Source organism: Somniosus microcephalus, chromosome 2 (assembly GCF_052327205.1).
Source record: "Somniosus microcephalus isolate GS21.2 chromosome 2, FLI_Smic_1.0, whole genome shotgun sequence".
Lineage (NCBI taxonomy): Eukaryota > Metazoa > Chordata > Chondrichthyes > Squaliformes > Somniosidae > Somniosus > Somniosus microcephalus.
In genome coordinates this window covers 264,113,996-264,135,511 of record NC_140988.1, presented here as the reverse complement: position 1 = coordinate 264,135,511, position 21,516 = coordinate 264,113,996, and the positions used below count along the sequence as shown (strand labels likewise).

Genomic DNA, 21,516 nt, shown 5'->3' with positions numbered 1-21,516 from the left:
TCATAAGAATTTTGAATTCTCTACCACAAACGATTATTGAAGCAGAGTCCATAATTTATTTTAAAAGATAATCAGTTACTTGAAAAAGAGTAATATCAAAGAGTATGAGGAGTGAGCAGGTGAGTGGGAGAAAAATGGGACAGACTTAATGGGCTGAGCAGTCAGGTTTCTGTGCTGCAATGCTCTATGATTCTGTGAAAACTGACATGGAAAGTGTGATCAATAACATGACAGAACATTAAAATATTACTTTGGCTGGCATGGTGTGACTGGCTTCAATTAAAGGATAGCTATAAACTTAAGTTTTAAATTTTGCAAACAAAATAATGAACAATATTCTTATCATGTCAGCCTGTGTACACAGCCAATAGTTTAACGTTGAGGAGAGAAATACCTCACCTGATGTCATAGGGACTTTGTCACAGCTCTGAACAGTTTGGTCTGTTTCATACAAAGTCCCAAGAGAATGTCATATGACCTTTAATTGGCTAAAAATGGAATTAATCATGGAGAGACACTTACTTATAATAAGTGTATATCTATTTTTTTTAGTCTCTTACCTTAAATAAAAGACTTTATTGTACCTCTTATTTAGAGTATTTCACATAGGCTTTTGCTAATTTATTTTAAAATATCTGTTCTACCTCCCTGTACTGTAGTGTTGCAGTAAACTTTCAAAAAATAACTAGCAGTGGAAAGTGAATTATAGCCCAGATATTGTTGTTGATTGAGTAAGTGGGGTTAGCTGTGGGTCACTAAAAATTTTAGGAAGAATATTCACCTGATCATTAACCGCCAATATTCCAATTTTTTACTGCATGTGTAGATTATGCAATTTACCACCCACACAACAGGCTGAACAATGGAGCACTGGAATTGATTGCAATGTAGAAAAGCCATTACTTTTATTAACCCTGCAGTTACACAGAGGAGAGCAGGCCAGGGGTTTACTCAACCAATTTCCTGAACAACGCAGGCAACAAGAGCTCAGTGACCAAGCTAAGAAAGCTTTTATTTAGGAAGTAAGGGACAGGAGAGCTATTGTTTATGATGCAGAAAAGCCTCTCCCCAAAAATGACTACTTCCCACAAGCTTGGGAACAGAATACTGACAGAGTAAGTGCTGTGCTCTGAACCCAACAGATCTGGATACAGGTTAGTAAAAAGATGCCTCACCTGCTAAGGGAAGGCTAAAGTACAGCCAACAGCGCCAAGTATCCCCCTAGTAGGCATGCTATAAAAAGTGTAAATCTGTGATCTTGCGTATCCAGTGGGGAGCTGCATTCATAGACAACAGGGATCGGAGAATCAGGTGAATATTTATCTTACTGCAGGGCATGAAAGGCACATAATAAAGAGTACCAAAGAAAAACTAGAGAAGGACTCAAGCATTACAAGATCTTGAGTCTGTTTGAGGAGACCCACTGCGTGAGTGACAGTTCAGTTCATGAACGAGGAAGTTGAACTTCCAGTTGAACTGCAAGCACAGCTACCCAGAATGACCTCCCAGGGCCTGCTTATAGAAGGAGACTGCTGTCTGACCATGATAACAGTCATTTGCAAAATATCTTGTGATGCCTGGCTAGAACTTGTATGATAGAGTCCACCAGTGGAATCTGTGCAGTCCCACATGAACTGTTGCCTGTGCTGCAGTTTATTGTGAAGTGCTCGACAACTTCAGGGGCATTAGCAGGAGGATTCCTCAATAGCAGAGGAATGGAGGTTACTAAAGTGCCTTAGCACACACACAGAGAAAGAGAGCCAACTTGAGGATATCACACTGGTAAGAAATTTTTGAAGTTTTTACGTCATAAGAAATTTCAGGCTACTTTCAGCTGACTCCTAAAGTTATCATCACTCAATACAGTTAATGTCTCAATGTACCAAAAAGACTTCAACATATATATATTTTTAAATATGGCCCAATCCTGCTCTCTTGAAATCCCTTATGGGTGTCCCACTGTGCTAAGCTGTTGCATGTACCTGCACAGTGTAAATAAGCTATTAAGAAACAAGAGTCTTCATTCATTTATCCTGCTGTTGATTTTGCACAGTATGTGAATAACTGAAAGGTAATAAAGTTGGCTAAAGATATCCACTGAGCCACGGCTGACATGTATAATATAAATAAATGCCTCTTTTTGTGCATTCCTGTAGCATCTGAAATGAAAACACATTTTTGAATTTAAATATGAAAAGGTTCCAGCATCAGTTACATTCAGATTTTAGACATTGGACTTTGAAGCATTAAGCTGCAATTTTGATACCTGGCTATACCAAGGACTTATCAAAGTAAGTGCAATCAATAGAGTGAGTGATGCAGAGGAAGTAGTTCAGAGGCTAAATAGAATAAATTAATATGTCACTGGGCAATCAAACTGGGGCTACATTTTCATCTTCAGCATGACTGGCACAGTGCTTTGAATACCACAGTGTATAGCAAGAATCCAGGAGTATGGTACACATTATGGGGTCTTTCGTGATTATGTAACAGTGCAGATTACTTCATTGGAGAGTTTGAAGGAAACAGTTTAGAATGCCCAATGGCATAATATGATTGCGTTGCTCTCCACAGAAAATGTATGTGTGAGTGAGTGAAGAGAGAAAAGTTAGCTAACGTGATATATTTGCAAAACCCATGTTGGGCACCAACTGAAGGGATGATTACTAGTCCTAGCCCTTTTCGGGCTACCCCGGATCAGGCGTATTCCCCAGATGTTCACCTTCAACTAAAGTTAGAGACAGCTGAATTCTTTAAGACACTTAATTGGGTCTAAAGGTTCAGACTATCTCTCCCTAAAGGAAAGGAACGACTGAAGATGTTACCGTCCTCCAGATAGCACTTTTAATAAGTTTAACTAGACTGTAACCTTCCGGATATTATGAGGTTCTGAAATACTCCCCCAGAATTCTGCAACTCCTCACAAAAGAGTGTACAGAAATTGAGTTTGCGAATTTGATACAGAAATACTATGTGAGACAATTCTAAAAATATATAGATTTATTAAAGAACCGACATGCAGCTAACAGTTGGTGATTCAATCGCAAATTTACCAGTTCAAAATACAAAAAGCTTACATTTCTTATTTTCAGAGATCCTTATTCTCAAATTTTAACTTCATTACATTTTTACATTTCTTATTATTTCTAATCCAGGATATCCACCAAAATCAAATAAGAGTACCTTTTGATCCCTGAGACTCAAAAGAGTTAAAAACTTACAGAGCCTGCCTCTGAAGTTGAGAATCGCTTGCCCCTTCCAGCGACTTCTGGCTTCCTATCTGAAAGTTACATATTTTATACCCTTTTTGCAGTGGTATATCCTTTGAAGTTTTCTGCTGATGTAAGCTAATTATCTCCAGTCATTTCTCTGTTGACTTCTTTCTAATCTTACTGTCAGTTCAGCTGTTAACTTGCAGAATCCTGTCTCTACCTTTAGGTATTCAAACTTTATCATAAAAAATGATTATGACAGATGTATCTATTTGATGCCATTCTGACGAAGTTCTTTCATTCTATTTTTAAATCACGTTAGCTGTTTGAAAGCAGACGCCATGTCTCCTAACTGTTCCATTTTCAACACAAACACAATGTGATTGCTTGGTGCTTCTATTGAAGTCATATTTACAAAGTCTTCTGTTTGTACCTTTTACAATATGTAAATCAAAAACACTTCAACTAGGGTGTTCTATGCATTTCTTAGCTACTTCAATTGGTTGTATTAAGAATTATGTCTCCTGTCTTTCATTTGATATTACTTTTACAAAGGCACATGTTCATTTAATGTTCTGTGTTTCTGTTTAAGTGTTAGTTTTTAACACTTTAGACTGGGTAATATATTGTGTTTCTCCCAAACTGCAAACATTCTGGAAGCAACTCTTTGCTTCTTCAATAGGGCCATTGTTTTAGTATTAACAACCAATTCCCATTTCAAAAGCTTGTATGGTGTTTACAGCTTTGTGTCAACAAACCATCTTATCTCAGAAGCCTCTATTTCTGTTTACAGCTTGTGTTGTTGAGGCTTTTAGATTTTTAACCCCAGTTTGTCATGTTTTAATAAAGTCAGAATTCTGTTCATAGGATGGTGTATCTTTCTGAAATATGGCTACTTCCTTTACAGTGGGTTGCTGAGAATGGAGTCCACTTCTTAATCCGAGCCAAATTGAATGATAATTCCTAGCACTCAAGTTAATCAGATAGCATTCAGTGTCAGCAATACATAACGTGAAATTTATTAAATATTTTTTAAAACTATAAACTACTTATTAATTTGTGCAAAAAAATTACAACCTTTTTCCTTCCCTCACAGTCACCCCACCCTACACAGTACCGTAACAAAAACAGAAAATGCTGGAGATACTCAGCAGGTCAGGCAGCATCTGTGAAGAGAGAAACAGAGTTAACGTTTCAGGTCAATGACCTTTTGTCAGAACTGGAAAAAAGCAGGAAATGGAACAGATTTTTAAGCAAGTGTAGGAGCTGGGAAAAGGGGGAGGGGATGAAAGAGCAAAAGGGAAGGTCTGTGATAGGATAGAAAGCTGGAGAGGTTAAGAAACATTAAGAGATATTCAAGGCAAAAGGATTACCATCTCCTTTTGCCTTGAATATCTCCCAATGTCTCTTAACCTCTCCTGCCTTCTAGGGGAGACAAAAGACGGCTCTAGATTAGGTGTGAAATGCGCTGGCAGAATGGGAGACAGCTGCCATGTGGGAGAAAGAAAAAAAAAAGTGGGGGGGAGAGAGCCAAAACAAAGGTGTGGATAAAAAATATAAGCAAAAATGTAATAGGGGCCGAGGTTATGATCTGAAATTGTTGAACTCGATATTGAGTCTGGAAGGCTGTAAAGTGCCATTCGGAAGATGAGGTGCTGTTCCTCGAGTTTACGGTGAGCTTCCGTGGAACAATGCAAGAGGCCAAGGACGGTGAGGTCCGAGTGGGAATGGGGCGGTGAATTAAAATGACAGGCGACCGGAAGCTCGGGGTCACCCTTACGGACTGAATGGAGGTGTTCCGCAAAGCGGTTACCCAATCTGCATTTGGTCTCCCCAATGTAGAGGAGACCACATCATGAGCAGCGAATACAGTATACTAGACTGCAAGAAGTACAAGTAAATCGCTGTTTCACCTGGAAGGGGTGTTTGGGGCCCTGGACAGTGGGAAGGGGGGAGGTATAAGGGCAGGTATTACATCTCCTGCACTTGCATGGGAAGGTGCCAGGCAACAGGCGAAGGGGAAGGGGTGCTGGGGGTGATAGAGGAGTGGACTAGGGTGTCTCGGAGGGAGCGGTCCCTACGGAATGCTGAAAGGGGAGGGGAGGGGAAGATGCGTTTGGTGTGGGATCACTTTGGAGGTGGCGGAAATGGCGGAGGGTGATCCGTTGAATGTAGAGGCTGGTGGGGTGAAAGGTGATGACAAAGGGAACCCTATCGTGGTTCCGGGAGGGAGGGGCAGGGGTGAGGGCAGAAGTGCGGGAGATAGAACGGACACGGTCGAGGGCCGTGTCAACCACGGTAGAGGGAATCCTCGGTTGAGGAAAAAGGAAGACATGTCGGAAGCACTGGTGTGGAAGGTGGCATCATCGGAGCAGATGCGGCGGAGATGGAGAAACTGGGAGGATGGAATGGAGTCCTTACAGGAGGCAGGAACTAGACAATTTCATTCACTTTGCCTCCAATTTCCACCCTTCCCTCACCTTCACATGGTCCATCTCTGACTCTTCCTTTCCCTTCCTCGACTTCTCCATCTCCATCTCTGGGGATAGGTTATTGACCAACATTCACTACAAGCCCACTGATTCCCACAGCTACTTGGACTACACTTCCTCCCACCCTGCCTCCTGTAAGGATTCTATTCCATTCTCCCAGTTTCTCCGTCTCTGCCGCATCTGCACCGACGATGCCACCTTCCACACCAGTGCTTCTGACATGTCTTCCTTTTTCCTCAACCGAGGATTCCCCTCTACCATGGTTGACACGGCCCTCGACTGTGTCTATTCTATCTCCCGCACTTCTGCCCTCACCCCTGCCCCTCCCTCCCAGAACCACGATAGGGTTCCCCTTGTCCTCACCTTTCACCCCACCAGCCTCCACATTCAACGGATCATCCTCCGCCATTTCCGCCACCTCCAAAGTGATCCCACCACCAAACAGATCTTCCCCTCCCCTCCCCTTTCAGCATTCCGTATGGACCGTTCCCTCCGAGACACCCTAGTCCACTCCTCTATCACCCCCAGCATCCCTTCCCCTTCACCTGGCACCTTCCCATGCAAGCGCAGGAGATGTAACACCTGCCCTTATACCTCCCCCCTTCCCACTGTCCAGGGCCCCAAACACCCCTTCCAGGTGAAACAGCGATTTACTTGTACTTCTTGCAACCTAGTATGCTGTATTCGCTGCTCAGGATGTGGTCTCCTCTACATTGGGGAGACCAAACGCAGATTGGGTGACCGCTTTGCGGAACACCTCCGTTCAGTCCGTAAGGGTGACCCTGAGCTTCCGGTCGCCTGTCATTTTAATTCACCACCTCATTCCCACTCGGACCTTACCGTCCTCGGCCTCTTGCATTGTTCCACGGAAGCTCACCGTAAACTCGAGGAACAGCACCTCATCTTCCGATTAGGCACTTTACAGCCTTCCGGACTCAATATCGAGTTCAACAATTTCAGATCATAACCTCGGCCCCTATTACATTTTTACTTATATTTTTTATCCACACCTTTGTTTTGGCCCCCCTTTTTTTTTCTCTCTCCCACATGGCAGCTGTCTCCCATTCTGCCAGCGCATTTCACAACTAATTTAGAGCTGTCTTTTGTCTCCACTAGTCCTATCACCATCTCATCTCGTTTTGAATACCTCTTAATGTCTCTTCACTTCTCTTTTGTTCTCTCCCAGCCCCCATACTGGCCTTTTAATCTATTTCATTTCCTGTGCTTCTTCAGTCTTAACAAAGGGTTTACCCGAAACGTTGACTCTATTTTCTCTCCACAGATGTTGGCTGGCCTGCTGAGTTTTTCCAGCATTTTCTGTTGTTATTTCGGATTTCCAACATCTGCAGTATTTTGCTATCGTACACTAAATTACTATTGTCATTCCACTGCTAGCTCATGACAAATTCTCAGTAAGATATTCTATACGTATTCCTAAATATTGTTGCATAAACAATGTATTTTTCGTCTGCAGTTTAGCTTGAAATAGCATTAACAATTGTGCATTTAATTTCTCAAATGACCAAAGAACATTTAATTGTGTGGTGGATTCATATTTACTGCCTTAACTCTTGGTTCCTATTATTTTCCATATTGCTCTTCACACTGTGAAACCGACTTACACTGGAATTTTGTCTTGAATGAGGTGAATTTGAGGGTGTCAGAAATTCATGACTTTAATGGGCTAATTTGTCATGTAATGCAAAGAACGTGCAAAGATATGAGAATTCTGAGGTTTCCTTTGAGCTGTTCACAACTTTATCTACTGTTAGCAAAATTTGATAAACACATAAGGCCAGCAGACCAGTGAATATCACAGTTAGCAAATTAATAAGCAGGAAGTTAGCTTAGAATCATTGCATTTTATAGCACAGAAGACCATTTTGACCATTGTACCTGTGCTAGCGCTCTGACAGAGATATCCACTTAGAAAAAACTTGCATTCATATAGCGCTTTTCACAACTCCAGGATGCACCAAAGCACTTCAAAGCTAACTGACAATTTTTGTAGTGTATTCACTCTTGTATTGCAGGGAAACACAGCAACCAATTTGCACACAGCAATATCCCACAAGTGGCAATGAGATAAATGACCAGGAAATCTGTTTTAGTCATGTTAGTTAAGGGCCAAATTTTGGCCAGGAAACCAGGAGAACTCCCCTGCGCATTTTCAAATAGTGCCATAGGATTTTTTACGTCCACCCAAGAGGGCAGACTAGGCCCTGGTTTAACATCTCATCTGACTTAATCCCATTTCCTTACCCTTTCCCCATAGCCTTTAAAAAAATTCTTTTGACTTCCATAGGAAATGAACTGTTTACCAGTGCAGGTGAGCTGATTGGATACTTCAAGCATTAAATGAGTTCTATCAGTAGAAAAATTCACTGCTGGCTCATCACAAATTCTCAACATATTATTTTGTACATACTCAAAAATATTGAAACATCTAAAAGAAAGACACATTTTACAGGCACTGAGGTCAATCTGGTGATGTAGACAGAAACATTCGATTCTGGTACAATCCTCATCCCACCCATCTGTATGCAAGAAAGTAAGCTTGGGAGGAGATCAGTAGTTGAGTCAGAACATTTCCTGCTTATATATGTAGTATGTATAAGCTGTCTCTCACATCATTGTGTTCTACTTTGTCTGGAATAGGCTCTTGAATCATGTTTACTTCAAGTTCCTAGAAGGGACAGGGATGCAAAGAGTAAGAATTACTCTAATAGGTTTTTCCCCCTTGTATTTCACTGACGCATGCCACACAATGCATTGACAAATGTCTTCATCCACTGGCTTTGCAGGACTATTAGATCAGTCACTCATAGGGTTAGGTCACAGTACAAGGGCAGAGGAAGTCACTTTGAGGTGATCAAAAGCACCTTCACTTTTTTTTCATGAGGATTAGTGAGATCAGAGGGAGCAAAGGAAAAGTGTAAAGCAGATTCCATTTATATTTTATCAACAGTATTGCCTGAAATACCACACCATGAAATCCCAGAAGTCTACAGAAGATTTTCACTTGGAGAAAGATGAATACTACGGATGCCTGTTAATTGAGATGTAGAAATGTAATTAGACTATTTTTCCAGATCATCCATATTAAGCAAATTCCATCAATACTGCTAACTTTCAATAAAATTGGAATCAATTGATGTCTGAGAATGTGTCTTTCATAAATAGGGAACACAGCACTGAGTGGGGTCAATTGTACCCTTGGTATGTAATCCAACTTTTTCTATAAAAAAGTTACTTATACTTCATCATGAAATGAATGATTCCCATACTGAATCAATTTACATATGTAAATGTTGAGTTAAATTAGACTATAAATAAAATTACATGAAGATCAAGAGTGTTGTAGCTTCCAACAAAAGTATTTCCTTGTCATATAGATCTACTTGTTCAATTTTAAAACTCAAAAAATCAAAAGTCTGTGCATGTAGATTTGCCATTTCTGAAGCTTCTTTATGTTACTGTTTGGTTAATTTTAGGTGTAGTGAAATTGAAAGAGAGGCTGGCATCTATTTGAAAATAAATACAGTAGATTATGATAGTGTAGTGTTGCAGCAACAAGACGCAATGGCCCTGAATTTGCAGTCGGAGGCGTACCTCCGGTGTACGCCTCTGATCCGTGAAACAACTATGAACTTCAAGGCGTACCTTGACAGATCGCAAATTCTGGGTTTTTGTGCATGCGCAACGCATGCAGAAACCCAGAACTTGCGGGGCCAAACATTAGGATTAGGATGGCGTATGCTGAGCGTACACTGTCGAAGACACCTTAAATTATGGCCCAATATGGTAGACAAAGGGACTACGGCCTAGAAATTCAGTCGCGTTTGCGCCCACTTATTGGCTATAGAGTGGTTTGCGCCGGAAGTTTTTTTGCGCCCGAAATTCAGTTGGTCCCTAACATCGGCGTTAGCCGGTAGCGCTGCGCCGGCACCGATGACGTCATCAGTGTGCGCAGCGCCCTGGTTCCAATGCGATTCCGTGCCGACCGCCAAATTCAGTTGCGGCCGCCTCGCCCGCGCCGGCCGCAAACAGCGTTTGAAAAACGGTGCCTTGCAGCTCCGAGAGGCCGGCGCATAAAGGTGGAGGGGCGGCCGGCCGCTTTCCCGGCGGCCGCCTGGCCGCACCTCCCTCCCCGGACTCCTGCACCACCCCCCGCGGCATTAGTGTCTGACTCCCGCGAGCCCGGCACTTCTCCGTGGTGCCGGGCTCATTTGCCGGGGGAATCCAGCGGCGATCTCACGGCTGCAGGCAGCTCCTCCTTAAGAGAAGGAGGAGGCCTGCAGTACCCCAGCCTGCCGCACCGCATCGGGTGCCGCAGCGGCAGCTGGACGCCTGAAACTGACTTTCATCGCCCCAAGCGAGGCGGCCAAACCCTGCAATAGCGCCCGCCTCTGTCTTGGGCCGCCGCAACTGAATTTCAGGCGGGCGCTACGGGAATCCGGGCGAGCGCTAAATTTCGGGCGCTAAAGACCTGGTGCGGCGATACCGAATTTTTAGCCCTATAAATTCACTCTCTATTCTGTTGAATTTCCAATTTCGGCCACATCAGTAGGGGAGGTGCCAATCGGAGCCCGAACACAGGGCAGGGCGGGGCAGTAAGTCATCTTTAGACTGTTCTTCTGCAACTTTAACCAGGCATTTACATTATAACTGTAATGCTAGTGTAAAGCAAAACTGCTCTGTAAGGCACTGCAGTTATACTAGAAATGCAGCCCGAATTCAGTGTTTGGACCTAACCTCACATCATAACCAAGTGGAGTAAGACTCGTTGGAGCAGGGAGTTTTCTTTCTTTTCACTTCAGAGTCGGTTGGGCCTTCACACCTGATTTATATTCAATGTTTAGCATCAGTGAGAAATGACTTTGGCTTCACATTGATGTTAAACTTGTGAAGTGTGAATACATCATTAGCATGTCATTAATGGAGGCCTGGGCGCATGCCCACAAAATCATAAGTAATGTGTTACTCTGGGACAGCAGAGGAGAGGAAATAATGGAAAAAGAAACTTAAGTGTAAATAACCTAAAAAAAGGGAGGATCCTCTCTATAATGCAGCCTTACAGAGGTGTAAAAAGTATGCTATAAGGCATTTGGTAAAGTGCATTATATTTTGGTTTGTTGGTATATGAGGATTCCATAATTAATGTATGATATCAAAGGTGAGCATATATCAGGCAGCATTATAGTGATGGGTTGCAGATTTAAAGATCATATTTTGCCAAAGTGAAATTCGGAGCATCTCAAAGATTGCACTGGTCAAACTGTCAATCACTATGACAATAGCTTTGGCTGTTTCACCTGTTTCCATACATAATGCCTCCCAACCATCCCTGCAAGCAGGCGCAATGTGTTAAAAGACTTTTTTCTTCTATAAAGGACTTCAGTACATCACATGTTTAATCTTTAAAAGAGAATAACAAGAAATGATATGGCTACAGATTGCAAAGCTGTAACAACTTCAACTTTCTCTAGCCAGAGTCATTATAATATATTGTTCAGTTTCCCATATCTAAAACACCCTTGAGTTAGCAATGAGTTCTCTCCATTTCTGGCTAATCCATTTTAAATAACTTTAGATGGACATAAATAGAAGCAAGTGTAAAACACTGAAAACAGTACTCTTTCTCAGTCTTTAAAAAGACTCGAGGGATAATGCATACAACTTATTTTGTCAGGTTTGTATAGAATCAATATTTAAGACTAAGCCTTGCATCAAAGCAAATGGAACTTGTGTCCCATGTTTTCAAGCTTACTACAGTCTTCAAAGGCAGTCATGTTTGTATCTGCTGTTTAATTTAAAACACCTTTCAATGCCACTCACTGTAGTGGTAAGCGAGTCAGATGACCAAACAAAGAATAATTTTGAATAGCTGCAAGCCAAACATGCTGCTAATTGGTTAGCCTGAGAGATTTTCATTTCCGGCTCCATAATTGCCTTTTAAATAGAAGCATGAAAGTAAGACAGAGATGGGAACATACAAAAATGTAAGCTGGATGCTAGGCATATCTGATTTATAAGTAGAACTGTGGGGATGCGGATATGAGTGTGTAGGTGGCTGAGTTGCATATGACTGCACATTCTATGTCCAGCTGTCAAAATGTTTATTTCGAATTACAACAGTATTCTGATTCAAGGTTTCCTAATTCCCAGACAAACTGAACATATTTTATAGAATTTTTTGTTCTTTTAAGCAACCATATCCTGAATGATAATCTTTGAGGTACATAGTATAAAAGCAGTATAACAATAAAAAAGCACGCAAACGGTTAAAACTTCAAACGTTCAAACAGCTGCCAGAGATATTTAATGGTAAGAATGGTATTTTATTTCAGTATCAATACAAAAAGATACGTAAACATTTCTGGAACCCTATCATGCCAGATTACATACTTACACATTGCAACAACACCTGTAAAACAAATGTTACTTGACACCACCATTTCAATATTTAAATAGATTAATAATTTAACATCTACCTTACTTTCTTGCCAAAGCTACCTTTGTTTTTTTTAACTGGAGAAATAGCAGCTCACAGCACAGGTAAAGTCTAGGATTATTCCTTGTTGCCCCAATACTGTATATATATATTTTAATTCTCTCTGAATAAAGATTCTTGTCACCAGGACAAGAGTCCTTTTTTTAAAAAAATGTAATTTTTTAAAAAATATATAAGTTTTAGTTAGCATCAGTTGCCTGTACATTATAAAATTTGTCTTGTGGCATAATTAACACCAACTTGCCCACAATCCAACAATGCCCAGTGCACTTGGCAAGTACCTGTGTGCAAAAGCATCTTGAGCCTTTTTGTGCCTGGCTATAAATAATTCAAGGAGATTTTAATGCCAAATAGTAAATTAAAGCTTTGCAGCTTAATATCAATTTTGACCATTCACTCACACTATTATAAATGGGTTTGCTAACATAATATCAGGTTATAGCAAAAATGTGGAAATGCAACTAGGGAGGAAACAAATCATAGTTTTGATGATAATTTTTTTTCTTTACATTAAGGTGATCTTTAAGCAATTTCCTACTGTTTCAAAAAATACAACAGAGAGCCCAAAACAGTCTCCAAATTCAAACTATTGATCCTAATGGGTACTGAATGGTGCAGTGGGTTGGCACATTGCCCTTTCACCTCTGGCAGCTGGCTTTGAATCCACCCCAGGCTGACTTGTTCTCCGCAGCAGTGACATAAGTGCTTATTGAACTGATGCAAAAAGCATTTGGCAGTAAAAGAAAAAAATGTCTAGGACAACATTAGAACTCTTCTAATGCCACCCTGTCTCCCTGCCACCTCCAGCCCACCGCAACCCCCACCGCCCCCCACCCCACCCATTCTAGTTTTGTTATTTTGGGAAGCGATAAGCTAGTTTATATCAGATAGTTCAGCACTTCACGCGGAACACATTCAGACGTCCTTTTTGTGTTGGCAGAGAAGATAATAAGCACAATGAATCCACTAACCATCACTATTTAAATGTCACATATTTCAAAAATAATATTCTTCTAACATTTCCCTTTACACAAGACAGGAGTTGCAACACAATTTCTTCTCTACTTTCCTCACCCCTCTGTCTTAAAAAAAAAGGGACATAATGAGTGTTTTGGGGCACTTTCCTGTAACTGTGTCACACATATAAATGGCAAAAAAATGAGTGGACAGGTGGCAAGGTCCACTACATTCAGATTTTACCGAGTAATATTCACTTTCGAGGGGAAAAATATCTGATTGCAGTGTATAAATGAAAATGACAATAGATTTTATCACTCAAAGGCAGAAAATGGAAAATTGTTACTCAAATGTTTAGTGTAGACAGGTGAACCTTCAAAACAATCCATGAATATAGACCATAAAGAGCTGAATGAGCAGCAGTACAGAAATGTATGTAACCATAGCTGTAAACCTGGTTAATTTAATATCCATTACAAGAAAAGGCATTCACTAATAGGACAGATACCGTATTCTCCTACAGAGATAATGTTACAGGGACCAGTGACCACAGGTAAATCAAAACACTTCAGAAGATTTACAATCTAACTGAGCTATGTTAACTCAATACAAGGATATTGTCCCTGTTCTGATTTCCATATTGAGACATCACTAAACTCCTCGGGTGACTGTCTGTGTGGAGTTTGCACATTCTCCCCGTGTTTGCGTGGGTTTCCTCCGGGTGCTCCGGTTTCCTCCCACAGTCCAAAGATGTGTGGGTTAGGTTGATTGGCTATGATAAATTGACCCTTAGTGTTAGGAGGATTAAATACGTGGGGTTGCGGGGATAGGGTGGGATATGTGTTGATGTAGGGGTTACAGGGATCGGGTGGGATATGTGTCGGTGCAGGCTCGATGGGCCGAAATGGCCTCTATCTGCACTGTGGGGTTTCTGTTCTGTTCTGTTCTGTTCTTTTAAAATCAGTTACAATAAATGTGATTAACTTTAACATCCTTATTTTGCTGCTGCTTTTTTTTAATTGTCAGCGATGATGACATTATTGGAGAAACTGGATGGAGTGATTTACTAAGCTCAACAAATGAACAAAGCAAGTTAATCTACAGTTGAAACAACAACGTCACTGAAGCATACAGATAACAGTTATAACCACTAATGTTAATTCAGCTCCCTCCTCAACAATCTCATGACTTACATGAGAATATTCCAACGAAGCAACAGGAATATAAAGGAAAACAGAGGTTTTAAAATTGTAATTGTTATTTAAAACAGTTTGACTTGGAAAGGCAGTATTGGTGACAAGACTCGTTTTGATTATTTTGCCATATTGTTTTTCCTCCAAGATATAGTTGTACTGTATGTCATTACGGGTGGTCCCGTTTCTAACTCACCTAATACATATGGAGTTCCTAATGTGGTTATTTTAAATGGGGTATGTAAAAATCAACGAGTAATTTAACAAGTAGATCATTGAAGAAAGGTGATGCACAGGTTACAAATTGGTTTATAAACCACTCAAGTCAAAATTTCACTAGTTCCTGCTTCCTCATACCACCAGGGAGAACTACCCTCTCTGCCTTAAGTGAATGCATATTTTGCATTACTCCCTACTTCAAATAAAACATCAAAGTTAATTTACTGATTACACAGTACATAGACTAAATGTAAAGAACTGTAGGCCCACAAGACCATTACAGATTAAAACAAATACTAGCAATATATTACTTTGTTACATTCTGAATTTTTGGGTAAATAAATTATTTATTATTGTAATTACAACATATATGAAAGTCTATTTTTAAAATGATTTTACGTTTCTGCAGAGCATCTTCTTCATTCTGTACAAACTATAAGGAGTGATGGGATTTTTCATGAGCGTGAACTGCCTGGCATAAATCTTATTCCGTGGCTTCATAACAACTGCTCTGAAGAACCTCTTAACTTTTGCTGACCTTGCCTTTTTATTAAACTGCCTTAACATCAGCAAGAGGTTTAATTGAAGAATTAGGATTATAAATATTTTTCATAGTGTTTAGGATTAATGAACATTACATTGTCCTGCAGCTGTATTAACTTAAATGTGGTTTTATAGTAGTCATCAGACTTACAAATGTCTGTGTCTCATTCAGTTTCCTACAGAAAATACCGAGGGTAAAACTAGCATAAAGCACCTATACACACATCCATGAGTGCTCTGCTGTGTGTGTAAGTTCACAAATACTGAATGGTAAACAGTTAGTTCACTGTATCTGTTTCTTAGCTGTACTAATGACTATTAAGATACTCAGAATTTCACATATCCTTCCAAATGGGAAACACATGCAGCATTACCAGTAGTGACAAACACATTTTCAGAAAATTTGATCAGTTACTTCTGGGAACTGAACTTTGCAAGTACATCTTACCATATCCATGAATGCCTCCTGAAGGGGAAATTATTCACGTGCATCATTTCCATGAATCTTCCTTTACAGGGATTCCTCTCAATCGTTGAAATTTAAGTTGTGCAGACACCTTATTACACAATCAACTTCTGGTAGCAATCTAATAGATCCTCTCTATTAATCTTGACCATAATGTATGTAGGATCATTTTGCACATCTGCAGTCAGTGAATTGTTAATTTGAAAAGAAGCAGTTTAAAACCACACTGCAGTTTGAAACATCAGTGCTGTCATTGTTATAACTGTTTATGACAATTTTTGAAGCTGAACACTTAATTACGTAAGCTCCTGCTTCTAGTGAATGAAGGCAATCAAAACAGTACTTGGGGTCAGGTACAAAGAAAAATGCAGAGAGAAACAGTTCAACAGAAAATATACTCCATCTTCCAGCATTATGTAAAATTTTCTACAATATAAGAGAACAGAGGCAGCTTTGCAGAAGACTCTTCTCAATTGTCATTAAAGGAAGGTGTGTGTAGTTTTACTTTCTTTTTCTTCGTATTCTTTCTGCAAACCTTTCAGCTTTCTTGCACAATTCATTCTTTTCGACACTGATGAAAAACAAATACTTCTTCATTGAGTTTTTCCTTCTGGGATGACATAATAATCACGATAATGTACTGCAACTAAATAAACTTTTCACTAACAGTTAAAAGAGCAGGGATTCAGTCATCCACATCTGTAGCAAGGCACCGAGCCCTTTCTGCTCCAAGCCCCAGGGTGATGTTTAGCTGCCATCACATGTATTTTTGTGATTATTCTCTCCTCTGGATTTTTTTTAAACTATGGACGATATTGCTAAAAGAAATTTTTATTAAAGCAACATGCGCTTCTCTGCTTCAAAAGAACTACGCTGTTGATCTTCTTAATCCATGCAGCCTGTGTAAATTTGGCATAACAGTAGATAACAAAGAACAAAAGGATGTCAGTAGTGATACGGAGGAAGGTGAAGAGGAATGCTTCAGAGCTGAATGTCATCTAAGAACCTCTCCCCTACCGTCCTTGTTCCTTTTTTTCCAATCCAGTTCACCAACAGTTGTCATTACTGTTCTGTCATTGTAAATGGGATCATCTGCTTGAAGTCTGTGTTCTCGAAACCTTGCATTTTTGTAAAGGCGTAACAATAGAAAAGGCTCTCATTCAAGAGCAAAGTGTCCTGACCATACTCATGGGTTCAGTCATCTCCAGAGAGCCTGACATGCAGCTCAGAAAGGTTCAGCACATTCTCAGTGACTCGGTTACTTTACTCTGCTGCAGAACCAGCTTCAATCTTGTGAGAATGCTGCTGCACAGAGGATGTGCTGTCGTCAGGGGGCCCCTTTAGGTAGGCTCCATTTTCAACAAATTTATTCATAAGCTTGTTTTCAGCTAGCATTTTATTAAACTGGTTTATGAATGATATTACAGTATGTAGTATAAGAAAATTACTGCTGTGTTTCTCCATTTCCATCTGATGCACAACAATGTTATTAGTAATTGGATCACCTTAAAATACCCTAAAAGACCCCTTGACAGCATAGTTAATGCCTTTTTAGGACAAGTGGGAAGTAGTAAACAATGATCTGAACAGTTATAGGATATAAGCTTCAGAAGTCAAATGAAAAAAACAGAACGTGCAATTAAAATGGGGATTTCTTTTGTTTTTAGGAATGAAACATGGGGATTTTTTTATTGTAAGTAAATCTCTTTAAAAAAGTGATCATGATTCAACACTTCACATATATTACAGATGGACTCTCAAGTAATATTTGAACAATTGTTTAATAGTTCGTGCGACAACAGAATTATAGAATTTAAATGATTCAATTTAAAAATAAATTATCCTTAAAACACAATGATTTGTTGCAGTTTCTGTGAAGGTAGACTGCTGAGGAACCTTTCAGTAGCACCGCAGTGCTACAGTGTTATTCATGGTCCTGCTCTGCCAAAAGCTGCTGCTTCTTATGTATACGCCAATCCTTATCACTTATATTAAAACTCCAGTGGGACCTTAACGATTCTGCCATGCACCACCCCACCCCCACAACTTAAACTTCTTTGTTTGGCATTCAATATTTTCATAAAAAGAGCATTCCGTATACCATAAATTATCTTTATCTGCTCATTGTTAATTTAAATAGAAATCCTCACTGAATATTCTGTTTGCATAATATGCAATTTATAGAATATCTGAGATGCTTTTCACCTCTCTCCAGATATAAAGAATTTCCAGCTGCTCACACACTTGGGCCATGTGATGGGCTGGTAGAACCTGGGGAGTCATGTCCAAGCAAGAGTCAGTGCCTTCATAAGAGGGTGGACGGAAATTGAGAAGAAAAAACCCTTCAATGAAGACCATCGTGACCCATCTTGTGTTATAGTGACTCGTGAAAGGCAAGTTTGTTCTTGAAGTTAGAGAAAGATCTGGCTCCTCTACAACTCGATGTTGGATAAACTACAGATAATATGGTAGTAGTCATGGCGCTGAGGGTGGTGGCAGAGAGCTGGAATTGGCTGTGCCTACAGAAAATGCTAATTAGGGGCAGCTTATAGACAAGGAAGAGAAGGGGCCAAGGATGAAACCTTGTGCAACTCTGAAAGTGACCATGCAGAGGCAGTGGGAAAAATCATTACAGGAAATATTTTGGCTATGTTGAGACAGGCAAGGGTGGAACCAAGCTAGGATGATACCATGGATGTAGATCGAAACAGGGTAAAGTGAGCACAGAGCTGGGTACCAATGGAACATTCAAGGATCTTAGGGTTGGAACATCTAGAGCCTCCTGGATGTCAAGGGGCATACAGGGAACGATCAGGCAAAAAAGGGGAGCTTATGTCAGATACCGAGAGCTAAATACTGCAGAAAGCCTAGAGGAGTATAGAGAGCGCAGGGTGATATTAAAAAGGAAATTAGGGAAGAAACAAGAAGGCATGAAAAAATGTTGGCAAGTAAAATCAAGAAAAACCCTAAGATGTTTTATAAATACATAAAGAAAAAAGGATAACTAAAGAAAGAGTAGGGAATATTAGAAACCAAAAAGGTAACCTGCATGTGGAGGCGGAAGACGTGGGTATGGTTCTTAATGAATATTTTGCATCTGTCTTCACAAAAGAGAGGGACGATGCAGACATTGTAGTTAAGGAGGAGGAGTGTGAAATATTAGCTGAAATAAACATAGTGAGAGAGGAAATATTAAGGAGCTCAGCATCCTTGGAAGTGGATAAATCACCAGGCCCGGATGAAATGTATCCCAGGCTGTTAAGAGAAGCAAGGGAGGAATTAGCAAAGGCTCTGACCATCATTTTCCAATTGGGGGTAAGGTACTGAATTGGATAGAGAAGTAGTTGGCAGAGAGGAAGCAAAGAGTTGGAATAAACGGGTCTTTTTCCGAGTGGCAGGCAGTGACCAGTGGGATACCGCAGGGATTGGTGCTAGGACCCCAGTTATTCACAATATATATTAATGATCTAGACAGGGCCTTGGTACTGAATTTGGATGATCAGCCATGATCTCATTAAATGGCGGAACAGGCTTGAGGGGCTGAATGGCCTACTCCTGCTCCTATCTTCTATGTTTCTATGTTTCTGTGGCTACAGGTGTGGTGCTGGAGTAGTGGAGGACTGCTAATGTTGTACTGTTGTTTAAAAAGGGAGAAAAGGATAGACCGAGTAATTACAAGCCAGTCAGCCTAACCTTGGTGGTGGGCAAATTATTGGAAAAAATTCTGAGGGACATTATTAATCGTCATTTAGAAAGGCACGGAATTATCAAGGACAGTCAGCATGGATTTGTTAAGGGAAGGTCGTGTCTGACTAACGTGACTGAATTTTTTGAGGAGGTAACAAGGAGGGTTGATGAGGATAACGCATTTGATGTAGTCGACATGGATTGTAGCAAGGCTTTTGATAAGGTCCCACATGCAGACTGGTCAGAAAAGTAAAGGCCCATGGGATCAAAGGGAAAGTGGCAAATTGGATCCAAAATTGGCTCAGTGGCAAGAAGTAAAGGGTAATGGTCGACGGATGTTTTTGTGACTGGAAGGCTGTTTCCAGTGGGGTTTCACAGGGGTCAGTACTGGGTCCCTTGTTTTTTGTGGTATATAATCAATGATTTAGACTTCAATGTAGAGGGCATGATTAAGAAGTTTGCAGATTATACAAAAATTGGCCGTGATAGTGAGGAAGAAAGCCGTAGACTGCAGGAAGCTATTGATGGACTGGTCAGGTGGGCAGAAAAGTGGCAAATGGAATTCAATCTGGAGAAGTGTGAGGTAATAAATTTGGGGAGGGCTAACAAGGCAAGGGAATACACAATAAATAGTAGGATACTGAGAAGTGCGTAGGAACAGAGGGACCTTGGGCCTAGAAATTTTTCTCGGGCGGCAGTGAAAAGTGGGCGGTATTGGATCGACTGCCCGTTATACGCAGCGCCTGATATTCATTGACTGTAATAGAACTGAATCTCAGGCACTGAGTACAATGGGCAGCCAATCCGATACCGCCCACTTTGTGCCACCGCCTGAGACAAATTTCTAGGCCTTGGAGTGCATGTCCACAGATTCCTGAAGGTAGCAGGACAGGTAGATAAGGTGGTGAAGAAGGCATACGGGATACTTTCCTTTATTAGCTGAGGCACAGAATATAAGAGTAGAGAGGTTATGCTTGAACTGTATAAAACACTAGTTAGGACACGGCTAGAATACTGCGTGCAATTCTGGTCACCACATTACAGGAAAGATGTGATTGCACTAGAGAGGGTACAGAGCAGATTTACGAGGATGTTGACAGGACTGGAGAATAGCCGTCCATGTGATGGCCAGCACTATGGTGCTAAGGTTGGCCATCCAGTGCCGAAAGAAGTTTAATGACCTCACACGGGTGGTCAAGGTGACTGAAGGATTCTGCAAATGCCATATCTCACGATCTGCACCACAAGCCTCACACACTGTTCAATGCACCATACCCCAGCACTCAACTACCAACAATCTCTACCTATCACCACTCACACCTCACAATCATAACTTTACTTCACCCTCACAACCTTAACACTGCTGCAACACTCACACCCACATCTCACACCTTGCACACACTGACAGCTATTCCACTATGGCAGGCACATCACCCAAACACATTTCACCACACTCACTCACACATCACCCAAACACATTACACCACTCACTCACACATCACCCAAACACATTACACCACACTCACTCACACATCACCCAAACACATTGCACCACACTCACTCACACACCACCCAAACACATTACACCACACTCACTCACACACCACCCAAACACATTACACCACACTCACTCACACACCACCCAAACACATTACACCACACTCACTCACACACCACCCAAACACGTTGCACCACACTCACTCACACATCACCCAAACACATTACACCACACTCACTCACACACCACCCAAACACATTGCACCACACTCACTCACACACCACCCAAACACATTACACCACACTCACTCACACACCACCCAAACACATTACACTACACTCACTCACACACCACCCAAACACATTACACTACACTCACTCACACACCACCCAAACACATTGCACCACACTCACTCACACATCACCCAAACACATTGCACCACACTCACTCACACACCACCCAAACACATTGCACCACACTCACTCACACATCACCCAAACACATTGCACCACACTCACTCACACACCACCCAAACACATTACACCACACTCACTCACACATCACCCAAACACATTGCACCACACTCACTCACACATCACCCAAACACATTGCACCACACTCACTCACACACCACCCAAACACATTGCACCACACTCACTCACACACCACCCAAACACATTACACCACACTCACTCACACACCACCCAAACGCATTACACCACACTCACTCACACA

General features: G+C 41.0%; 1 long non-coding RNA gene across 1 annotated transcript in view; it reads right to left on the bottom strand.

Annotated features, from left to right (window-relative positions):
* Window positions 1–19,081, bottom strand: part of LOC147123366 (uncharacterized) — a 29,208-nt gene extending 10,127 nt beyond the window's left edge. Inside the window, exon 1 of the long non-coding RNA XR_015074327.1 lies at window positions 15,579–19,081. This is a non-coding gene — a long non-coding RNA (uncharacterized LOC147123366). The remainder of the gene's footprint in view (window positions 1–15,578) is intronic.
* Between the last annotated feature and the right edge of the window lie 2,435 nt (window positions 19,082–21,516).